This window comes from Podarcis filfolensis (assembly GCF_964270895.1).
Source record: "Podarcis filfolensis genome assembly, chromosome: 12".
Taxonomy (NCBI): domain Eukaryota; kingdom Metazoa; phylum Chordata; class Lepidosauria; order Squamata; family Lacertidae; genus Podarcis; species Podarcis filfolensis.
In genome coordinates this window covers 30,386,728-30,398,651 of record NC_139614.1, presented here as the reverse complement: position 1 = coordinate 30,398,651, position 11,924 = coordinate 30,386,728, and the positions used below count along the sequence as shown (strand labels likewise).

Genomic DNA, 11,924 nt, shown 5'->3' with positions numbered 1-11,924 from the left:
TGTGCATGCCCCATAGGTAAAGGTAAAGGGACCCCTGACCATTAGGTCCAGTCGTGGCCGACTCTGGGTTTGCGGCGCTCATCTCGCTTTATTGGCCGAGGGAGCCGGCGTGCAGCTTCCGGGTCATGTGGCCAGCATGCCCCATAGCTTCCTGCTAAAATCCTGGGATATTTCATACCACAAATGCTCCACTGGAAGTGTGTGTGTTTTTCCTGCTTTTGTTGTGCTATAATGCAATAATATCCCTCTTTGCTATCTGTTTATTTGTTGTGTGTGTGTTGTTTATTAATTGAGGTTTCTTTTATTTTGTTTGGTGGTAATTGTTTTTGTTTGTTTGTTGCAAGCCGCTTTCAGAAGCCCAAACTGTAAAAGTGAGATGTAATCAATTTTAATAATAATAATAATAATAATAATAATAATAATAATAATAATAATAATAATATCCCCCTCCCTGTTCACATTTGAAGGATTTTAGTTCATACTATGAATTTATGAATGCACATTGTTAATCTGGTTTTACAGTAGCTATAATCCAGCACTAATTGCAGTGGCTTCAGTCACAGAATACAACAACTGAGAGCTTGAATGGTGCAACCAAATCTGTCCTTCATTTGCACAAACTGGTGTCTGGATTCCATTTCTCTCTGCTCTGTGTGGGCTTCCCTCTTATTGGAAGAATTATGAATGGGTGTACAACTGTTTGCAGTTACATAAATAAAGCAGACACTGTTCATTACCATTGCTGTCATCCATTTGTTGCCACATTCTCAGCAGATGTCGGTGGGTAGCATGTTTACTTTCAAATAAGCAAATAAACAAAGTTCCATGTTTTAGCTGGTGAAAATAATTTATTTATTATGAATCGTGACTATTAATTAGCATGGTGCCAATGATGAAGTCCGGGTAGATTAGCAGGCACCCCACAAGAAAGAGACATATTTACACAGAAGCCTGCTGATTGATATCATGTCATAGAGTATCAGAAGGTTACAGTTGTGATTCAGCATTTCTGCATGATTTATTGCATGTTAATACATACATATTTTTGCATCTCCAACTTGCTTTCAGTCGGCATGAACTTCCCTCATGGCTCTGCCTTGGGAAGAGAGAAGAAGAAAACATGGATTTTTGTACAAAATGCTGGTACACATTGGACCTCAGGATTTCCCTGAAGTGACCCTGCTCTTCTTATGCCCAATTCTGTGTCCTGTTCTATATATGAAGCCTTTCACTTTGTGGAGCGAAAAGGGGGGAATTATTTGGTGCATGGCTGTTGCAGTTTAGGGCAGCAGCTGCCAACCTGGTGCTCAGGGTCCCACAGAGGTCTTACTTGGCACCCACAAAGTCTTCTCCAACTGCTGAAATTAGGCTTGAATGAAGGATTGCATCGCAGGCAACAGAACAGGCTGTGGTGTGTGCCTGACTGTTGCATGTGTGTGGTGATCACAGCACACACAGACAGACAGACAGACAGACAGACACACACACACACACACACACACACACACACACTACACAATGTGGCAGCCAGACTGGTGACTGGGAGTGGCCACTGAGACCAAATAACACTGGTCCTGAAAGACCTACATTGGTTCCCAGTATGTTTCCAAGCACAATTCAAAGTGTTGATGCTGCCCTTTAAAGCCCCAAACAACCTTGACCCTGTATACCTGAAGGAGCGTCTCCAACCCCATTGTTCAGCCCGGACACTGAGGTCCAGCTCTGAGGGCCTTCTGGCAGTTCCCTCACTGCAAGAAGTGAGGTTACAGGGAACCAGGCAGAGGGCCTTCTCGGTAGTGGTGCCCGCCCTGTGGAACACCCTTCCATCAGATATTAAGGAAATAAACAGCTATCTGACTTTTAGAAGACATCTGAAGGCAGTCCTGTTTAGGGAAGTTTTTAATATTTGATGTTTTGTCATGTTTTTAATATTCTATTGGGAGCCACCCAGAGTGGCTAGGGAAACCCAGATAGATGGGCGGGGTATAAATAAGAAATTAGTGTGTGTGTGTGTGTGTGTGTGTGTGTGTGTAGTATGTATATGTAAATGTAAATCTAGCCCAGTTTTGATTACTCTGGCTGGCTGGGAGTGACTCTCCAAAGATACCTGAGAACCATTGGCAATATTAGTAATGATGGACCAGTGATTTTACTCCAATATAACACAGCCACATCTATTTAATTCCCATATATATTTTCTGAGGACAGTGTCATAGACACAGCCTAGTAGGAATGCAAACTCTTATTCTAAAAGGTCCATTTTGAGGCAAAGTATATGTATAACCAGTTAGAATACCATTCTCTCTCCCCCCCCCATGTATGTATTCTGGGATCATCTCCAAATGTCATCCCTAGGAGCCAAGCATTACAGCAGCGTTAATTCTCCCTGCGGTTCTATCACTGTGGGATATGGGATTCAGAAGCATTGGGGATTGGGAATGTTACAGATTTTGGCTACCCACAGATTATTTGGTGTCCAGTGCAGTGTTAGCGGACAGAAGAAAATTTCTGGCATTCAAGCATTAAGACCTTCATCTTGAAAGGACTTAGTGGGGGACATGATGACAGTATATGATGCAGAAAGGTGGTGGAAGGAGAAAAAGGCATATTTGTGGTGAAGAAGACAGGGGAAGCTATCAAGAACATGATTATACTCCCGCCATAGCGTAGTCTAGAATGTTGATCGTATAACAGAAAAAGTTTGCCCACCTCTGGTCTAGACATGTCACTGTGATACAATGATTGAAGCATTGAACTAGGGCCTGGGGAACCAGGTTTCAAATCCCCACTGGATGGCCTTGGGCCAATCACTATCTTTCAGCCTAACCTACTTCACAGTATGCAGACAAATAAATGGGGATATAAGTGTCCTTTGAGTATAAGAGGTCCTGACTTCTGTGGGGTGTGAAACACAGAGCAGTCAAATACAACATTCCTAGAGTGGACATGTTTAGACATGAAGAGGGATGTTTGTCCAGCCAGTAGATAAACTTCCTGTTTCCTCCTGTGCTGGGACAAATTTCCTCTACATGTGACCAGAGGTGGGTGTGACTTTACCTGTGCAGGTAACAAAAGCACAGGACTGGCCACTACATCTCTCTCTTCTCCATTTTGCTTTCATCGAAGAAGCATCAGCCTGAGATGCTCTCTTGGCCAAAGAGGACAAAGGAACTATCTCCTTATGGGATAGATTCCAAGTGTATCTATTTTGTAACTTAAGCCTGCCTTCAGGGATCCTTTTGTGAACTGAATGAAACTGTGAATTACTGGGAGCAGTTGGAGGAAAGTAGAATAAATACATCATGTCTCTGCAATTATTAAGTTGGAACATTCATGGACTTAACTCCCCGGAGAAGAGGAGGAAAGTTTTTCATTTATTGAAAAAGGAACAATTGGACTTAATTTGTTTACAGGAAACACATGTGATAAGGCTACACAGGAAAGTATTGATTAATAAAAGATTGGGACAAGAGTTTATTTCATCGGATAAGGTTAAAAAGAGAGGAGTTGTAATTTACGCCAAAGAGAGCCTGTCACCGAAATTTATTTTTAATGATAATCAAGGAAGATTTGTGGCAATCGAAATTCAATCACAAGGAGAAAAATTTTTAATAGTAGGAGTTTATGCACCAAATGAGGGGAAATCTGAATTTTTTAAGAAATTGCACGAGACATTGTTAGATTATATGGATCACAACATCATCATGATGGGAGATATGAATGGAGTGGTATCTACAAATATGGAAAAGTCGCAGAGACAGATTGTAACTAAAGATGGCAGACTACCAAAAACCTTTTTTGAACTGACTGACAATATGGACTTGATTGACATTTGGAGAATTAAGAACCCCCTAGGAAGAGAGGGAACATTCTTCTCTGAAGCCAAAATGACATGGACAAGAATTGACCAAATATGGATAACTAGAGGACTGGCACCTAAGACTCGAAAAGTGGAAATTTGCCCAAAAGCTTGCTCCGACCATAATGCTGTGAAAATGGAGATGAAACTAACACCAAGCGGTTCCTTCAGATGGAGGATGAATGACACCTTATTTAGAGATCAAGAGGTTATCAAGAAGGCCCAAAAAACCCTGAGAGACTATTTTGAGATAAATTTGAATACTACTACTGAAAAAAGAATAATCTGGGACGCAAGCAAAGCAGTTATGAGGGGGTTTCTGATTCAACAGAATACAATAAAGAAGAGAGCCCAAAATGGAAAAACAGATAAAATTTTAGAAAAAATAAAGGAGGGTGAGAAGAGACTAAGAGCGAAACCAAAGTCACAAGAGATTCTGAGAGATATAAAGTTATATCAAGTGCAATATATGAAGATGATGAACCAGGAAATTGAATGGAAAATCAAACAAATGAGACAAAAGACATTTGAATCGGCTAATAAATGTGGAAAATTGTTAGCTTGGCAAATGAAAAAAAGACAAAAGCTTAATACTATCACTAATTTGGAAGTGGAAGGAAAGAACATTCAGAATCCAGTGGAAATTAGAAAATGCTTCCAGAGGTATTTTAAAGAGTTATATACACAAGGGCCACAGAAAGAGTTTGATATAGACCAATTTTTAAAAACAAATGGATTACAAAAAATCTCTCAAGAAAATAAGACAATGCTGAATTACAAAATTACAGAACAGGAGGTAGAAGGTGCCATTCAGAATATGCAGTTGGGTAAATCTCCAGGGCCGGATGGCTTAACCTCAAAATACTATAGATCTTTGAAAGATTGGTTAATTCAGCCAATGAAGGAGGTTTGTAATGAAATTGTGGAGGGGGGAAAAGCGCCAGAGTCATGGAAGGAAGCCTACATTACACTTATACCGAAAACGGAGTCTGAAAAGACACAACTTAAGAACTACCGCCCCATATCCCTGCTTAATGTGGATTACAAATTTTTTGCTGATATTTTGGCTAATAGATTAAAAAAAGTATTAGTGGAAGAGATACATAAGGACCAAGCTGGCTTTCTCCCAGGTAGACACTTGTCTGACAACACGAGGAACATAATTAACATATTGGAGAAGTTGCAAGTGAACATTAATACTAAAGCAGTTTTAATTTTTATAGATGCAGAGAAAGCCTTTGACAATATTTCTTGGAATTTTATGAAGAAAAACCTTCGGGGGATGGGGGTGGGTCAAGGGTTTGAAAATGGTATAAGTGCAATTTATTCAGAACAAAAGGCTAAGCTAATAGTCAATAATGTGATGACAGAGGAATTTAAGATAGAGAAAGGGACACGACAAGGCTGCCCAATTTCCCCATTGCTTTTTATTTCAGTCCTGGAGGTTTTGTTAAATATGATCAGAAGGGACCGTCTGATTCAAGGTATTCAGGTTGGAGCCAAACAATATAAATTGAAAGCTTTTGCAGATGACCTAGTTTTGACGTTACAGGAGCCAGAATCTAGTACGAAAAGAGTATTAGAACTGATTCAAGAATTTGGTCATGTGGCAGGATTTAAACTGAACAAGTAAAAAACTAAAGTTCTTGAGAAAAATTTAACACCGATTGAGAAAGAGAGGTTTCAGAAGGAGACTGGTTTAACATTAGCTAAGAAAGTAAAATATTTGGGGGTTAACATGACTGCTAAGAACTTAAACTTATTTAAAGATAACTATGAGAAATGTTGGACAGAAGTGAAAAAAGATTTAGAAATATGGTCAAATTTGAAGCTTTCCTTGTTGGGTTGAATTGCAGCTATAAAGATGAATGTATTGCCAAAAATGTTATTTTTATTTCAATCATTGCAAATTCTGGACAAGATGGACTGTTTCAAGAAGTGGCAGAGAGATATTTCTAGATTTGTCTGGCAGGGCAAGAAGCCCAGAATAAAATTTAAAATATTAACTGATGCAAAGGAAAGAGGCGGATTTGCCCTGCCAGACCTTAAACTTTACTATGAATCAGCAGCATTCTGCTGGTTGAAAGATTGGCTGCTTCTTGAGAACACGGACATTTTGGACTTAGAAGATTTTAACAATGTTTTTGGGTGGCATGCATATTTGTGGTACGACAAGGTTAAAGCACATAAAGCATTTAAAAACCATATTGTCAGGAAAGCATTGTTCAGTGTCTGGATAAGATACAAAGACTTATTGGAAAATAAAACTCCAAGGTGGTTGTCACCAATGGAAGTGAAGGCTCAGAAAAAGCTCAATATGGAGGCCAAATGGCCGAAATATTGGGAAATATTGGAACAAGGAGATAAATTGAAATTGCAGAGTTTTGAGAAATTAAAAGATAAAGTGCGAGACTGGCTCCATTATTATCAAATAAGAGAGGCCTATAATTTGGACAAAAAAATTGGCTTCCAGGTGGAAAAATCAAAATTGGAAACAGAATTGTTAGATCCCAAAACTAAGATACTTTCAAGAATGTATAACTTGCTGTTGAAATGGAATACGCAGGATGAAACGGTTAAATCTGCTATGATTAAATGGGCACAAGATATTGGTCATAACATTATGTTTGCGGACTGGGAACAGTTGTGGACCACCGGTATGAAATTTACGGCATGTAATGCCTTAAGAGAGAATATTATGAAAATGATATACAGGTGGTACATGACACCAGTCAAGCTTGCAAAAATATATCACTTGCCCGATAACAAATGTTGGAAATGTAAAGAAAATGAAGGTACATTCTTTCACCTTTGGTGGACGTGCCCAAAGATTAAGGCTTTCTGGGAGATGATCTATAATGAAATGAAAAAGGTATTTAAATATACCTTCCTGAAGAAACCAGAGGCCTTTCTCCTGGGCATAGTCGGCCAATTGGTGCTAAAGAAGGATAGAACTTTCTTCATGTATGCAACAACAGCAGCAAGAATACTCATCGCAAAGTATTGGAAGACACAAGATTTACCCACCCTGGAAGAGTGGCAGATGAAGGTGATGGACTATATGGAATTAGCGGAAATGACTGGCAGAATCCGAGACCTGGGAGAAGAGTTGGTGGAAGAAGATTGGAAGAAATTTAAAGACTATCTTCAGAAACACTGTAAAATTAATGAATGTTAAAAATGATGTTGGATTGAAAATAAGAGGCATTAGCAACAAAGTTAATGAGAATATGCAAAAATGAGTTGATAATGGATGAAAATATAGAGTTATAATATGTTAAGATATAGAGTTAAGATAAACAAAAGAGGGTAAGGATTTGCTGATTTGATTATTTAAATGGGAATACAAAAAGGGGAGGTGTGAGGAAGTCAAGGAAACAAGCTAATGAGTTTAAAGTTACAAAAAATGGATTTGTTTTTAACTCTTTTGTATCTATTCGTTTTTTGTACTTTGTATTTTTATTCTTTTTTCCCCTTTTTTATGTATTTTTGTATGTTTTCTTTTTTTATCTTTTTCTTTTCTTATTTCTTTTATGTTTTTGCAAAATTTCAATAAATATTATACAAAAAAAGAAAAAGAAACTGTGAGTAAACTATTTTATACAAGACTGTGTTGCGTCTATCTTTTTAGGAGGGAATAAAAGGGGAATTACCAGGAAACTTATTTTAGTGGCTTAAACAAGCCTGGCAAAAACGTTATCCACTGTGTAAGTTTAAAAGGGGGAATGTTACTCTGCTAAATTGTAGAACTTGTTAACACAAATTGGGAAGGATATAATTAAACAATATATCCTCTCCTGCCTCCCTGAACATTCCCACAACTTCAAATTCAGTTAGGGGGGTAGAGTGGCTGTATTTTTGTAGTCAGGGCCCAGAGCTGTGTGGCAGAGCACAAATCATGGCAACGTTCAATCCCTTGGCAAGGAGCAGGAGGTAAGAATGACTTCTACTCTACCCGAGTCTCTGAGGAGACTCTGGATGATAGACAATACAGGGCTAGATGGACCTGTTGCTCAGTTTAGCAGATTCTTATGTCCACTCTGAACTGAGAACTCCTGGTTGATATGTGACTGAGATAACTCTATCTCATAACCTACATGAATGTGAGTGTCCTGACTCTCCCTACCATCCCAAGAATCCTGTGATCTGTAGTTTGGCAACTCCCTGCTCTTTCATAACTCTAGGGAGAGGTAATGGATATTAAACCAGTCTGGACTGTAGTGTGGTCTCACCACCCAAACCAATCCCAGGTCAAAGTCAAACACTCTGCCTGTTAATAAATGCTGGCTCTGAATCAGCTCCCTGTCACATCTGGGAAAAACTTGGTCCTTTCACAGCTGCTGACAGATGGTTTTGTCCAAAAGAGTTAAACCATAGCAAAGAAGAAGAAGAAACTTCTTCAGCCAGTTAGCTGGGCCCAAGAGTAGAGTTAAACAGGCCCAACTCCGAGAACACACAAGATATATAAAGGAATCGCCAGCAGGGAAGGAATGTGTGCACATTCTCTGCCAAAACCAATCCCACCATGGGAAGGAGAACAAACCGATGGCTTCTTTTGCAAAGGCAGATTCTAGAACCTTCTAGACCACAGTGGTCTCTTCAGGCATGGACTTGTGTCAACCCAGCTATGCTGACAGAATGAAAGAGCTCAGTTCCCCTGCTGAAGGGGAGCATGGGGGATGGTGTTGTCATCATGCAAACATTTTTCCAGGGGTGTTCTCCACATAGATTCATTTATGGTCTGAGTCACTGGAATTGCTTCACATGGATCTCCATTGCCTCATCCAGTGACCCAGTTTAAACATGGACTATATAATAATAATAATAATAATTTTTTATTTATACCCCGCCCTCCCCAGCCAAGGCCGGGCTCAGAGCGGCTTACAAGCAATAATAAAAACAAGATGAATGATTACAACTTAAAAACAAAAATAAAAAACAACATTAAAATAATGGAACATTAAAATATTAAAATGTAGCCTCATCGCAGGAGGAGTAAGGAAAAGAAAAAAGAAAGAGAGGGAGGGAATCAAATTGGCTCCAAGCCAAAGGCCAGGTGGAACAACTCTGTCTTACAGGCCCTGCGGAAAGAAATCAGATCCTGCAGGGCCCTGGTCTCATGAGGCAGAGCGTTCCACCAGGCCGGAGCCAGAGTTGAAAAGGCCCTGGCTCTGGTTGAAGCCAATCTAACTTCCTTAGGGGCTGGGACCACAAGGGTGTTGTTATTTATGGACCTTGAGGCTCTCCGTGGGGCATACCAGGAGAGGCGGTCCCGTAGGTACGAGGGTCCTAGGCCATGAAGGGCTTTAAAGGTCAAAAGCAGCACCTTAAATCTGACCCTGTACTCCACCGGGAGCCAGTGCAGCTTGAAAAGCACTGGGTGAATATGCTCCCATGGCAGAGACCCCGTGAGGAGCCTCGCTGCAGCATTCTGTACCCGCTGGAGTTTCTGGGACAGCTTCAAGGGCAGCCCCGCGTAGAGCGAATTACAGTAGTCAAGCCTGGAGATGACCGTTGCATGGATCACTGTGGCCAGGTCGGGGCAGGAAAGGTAAGGGACCAACTGCTTGATGCAGCGAAGGTGGAAAAATGTCGCCTTGGCTGTTGCTGTAACTTGCGCCTCCATGGAAAGGGAGGCGTCAAGGATTACACCCAAACTCTTAACGGAAGGCAATGGCACTAATTGGGCCCCCGCAAGAGAAGGGAGTTGGTCCCTCATCCCCATGCCGTCCCGACCTAGCCATAGGACCTCTGTCTTCGAAGGATTTAGTTTCAATCTGCTCCCACGAAACCATCCAGCCACAGCTTCCAAGCATCTGGTCAGTGTGTTCGGGGCCGAGTCGGTGTGGCCATCCATCAGCAGATAGAGCTGAGTGTCATCAGCATATTGGTGACAGCCCAGCCCAAAGCTCCAGATAATCTGGGCAAGGGGGCGCATAAAGATGTTAAAAAGCATCGGGGAGAGAATTGCGCCCTGCGGCACGCCACACACCAAGGAGTGGCGCAACGACATTTCCCTCCCTAGTGCCACCCTCTGTCCCCGACCAGAGATAAAAGAGCACAACCAGTTACGGGCTATGCCCTGTATCCCCACGTCTGCGAGGCAGTGGTCCAGAAGATCATGATCGACCATGTCAAAGGCTGCTGACAAATCTAAAAGGATCAGCAGTCCTGACCCGCCTCGATCCAGTTGTCTACGGAGATCATCTGTTAGGGCAACCAGAGCCGTCTCCGTCCCAAAACCAGGACGGAAACCGGACTGAAATGGATCTAATGCTGATGTTTCCTCCAGAAACCTACCAAGCTGTTTAGCAACCGCTCTCTCAATTACCTTACCCAGGTATGGAAGATTTGAAACTAGGCGGTAATTGGATAGGTCTAAGGGATCTGATGAAGTTTTCTTTAAGAGTGGACACACCACTGCTTCCTTCAGTTCCCCTGGGAATGTCCCCGTGTCAAGGGACAAATTGATAATTTCAACCAGGGGGGTCCGCGCAACATCTGGACACTCCCTAATCAGCCAAGACGGGCATGGATCAAGGAGGCAGGTGGTGGGCCTACCAACTTGGAGGAATCTATCCACATCAGTAGGGAGTATCCGATCGAAATGGTCCAACACTGGACCTGAAGTCAATCGAGGGGCCTCCAGTTCAGTCACTGTATCTAAATTGGCAGGGAGGTCACGGCGGAGCAACAGGACTTTCTCTGCAAAAAAGCTTGCGAATGCCTCACAGCTGTGGGTCGAATTTGTGCTTAAATTTGGTTGTCCTCCTAAGGACGTTATTGACCTAATTATTCTAAAAAGTTGTGCCGGGCGAGAGCTAGCGGATGCAATGGAAGCTGCAAAGTAAGATTTCTTAGCAGCTTTCATAGCCATCTCATAGGCTTTCATAAGCGTCCTATAAGATGTTCTTGAGGCTCCATCACGAGTCCGTCGCCATACTCGCTCTAGCCGTCTGAGATCCCGCTTCATTTTCCGGAGCTCCTCAGTAAACCAAGGTGCCTGGTTTCGACGGGGTCGCAGAGTACACACAGTACGCTTAAAATACAGTCAAAGCTTGTGGATTTCCCCCCAAGAACCCTGGGAACTGTAGTTTACCCCTCACACCACTACAGTTCTACAGAGCTATGTGCTTTAACTGTGTTTTAAATATATGGTGTGTACACAGCTTAAATGCTGTTATACAAAAAGCAGTTATCTGTATTGGCATCTAATGTAGCCACACCAGGGCCATTGCTAGAAGTGCTTAAAAGGTTTGGGGCACAGGCCCATGATACAAATTTGCATAATATTTGCATATGTTTATGTCCCCTTGAGGCTCCCCTTAACAATGCCCCTGACCCACACCATGGGTAAAAGGCACTTCTCACATGAAGCAGCCCATGTTATGCAGCATTATTTGCACTTCAAAGATCCGTGGCCCAAAGGAATGCACTGACTGCGCACAAATCCTTCCCATGTATATGATACTCCAGCTACCCTGATAAGTGATGTCGGCAAGGCAGCATCAATCATGTCTGAATCAGGACGTAAGATATATTGACATTTCAAATTGCATGGCCCATTTCATTTCAGGTGACTTGCGCAAGCATCAAGGTGGGTATTTTGAAATCAATGCAGTTACCTTGGCCGACACATTAGATGCACAATGAATGAATGCAGCTTTGCTGAAAGAAATGGGAGTCCAACACACTCCTCATTACTTAGAGGACTTTAAAATATCCAAGGAATTGACTTTCCTCTGCTGAGACACTGGGAGCAGCAGAAAAAGAACATGACGGAAGGATGCTTGAAGATTAAGGGTGTGCTGTCCAGGAATGCCAATTTCTTCTCCAGCAGCTCTAAAATAAAATAATAATATTAATAAAACAAATCTGAGATGAATCTGTTATTGGTGAGTGCAATTCAGAGAGCTTGATACATTTGCAAGCTAATTCACCCATTGTGTTAAATTGTTTTTTTAATTCTTGCTCTGCCCTGATGTGATTGTTTGAAACCCATTGGTTATTACAGGTAGATCAAAATACTTGGTCCAATCAGATTGCCTTTCAAACAAAAATTAAT

At 41.6% G+C, this 11,924-nt stretch overlaps 1 long non-coding RNA gene across 3 annotated transcripts in view; it reads right to left on the bottom strand.

Annotated features, from left to right (window-relative positions):
- Positions 1 to 462: 462 nt before the first annotated feature.
- LOC310745844 overlaps positions 463 to 11,924 on the bottom strand; it is a 69,791-nt gene continuing 58,329 nt past the window's right edge. For all 3 annotated transcript variants that reach the window (XR_014540369.1, XR_014540370.1, XR_014540371.1), the window contains exons 2-3: positions 11,485 to 11,701; positions 463 to 1,096 (exon numbers count right to left, since the gene is read on the bottom strand). This is a non-coding gene — a long non-coding RNA (uncharacterized lncRNA). The remainder of the gene's footprint in view (positions 1,097 to 11,484; positions 11,702 to 11,924) is intronic.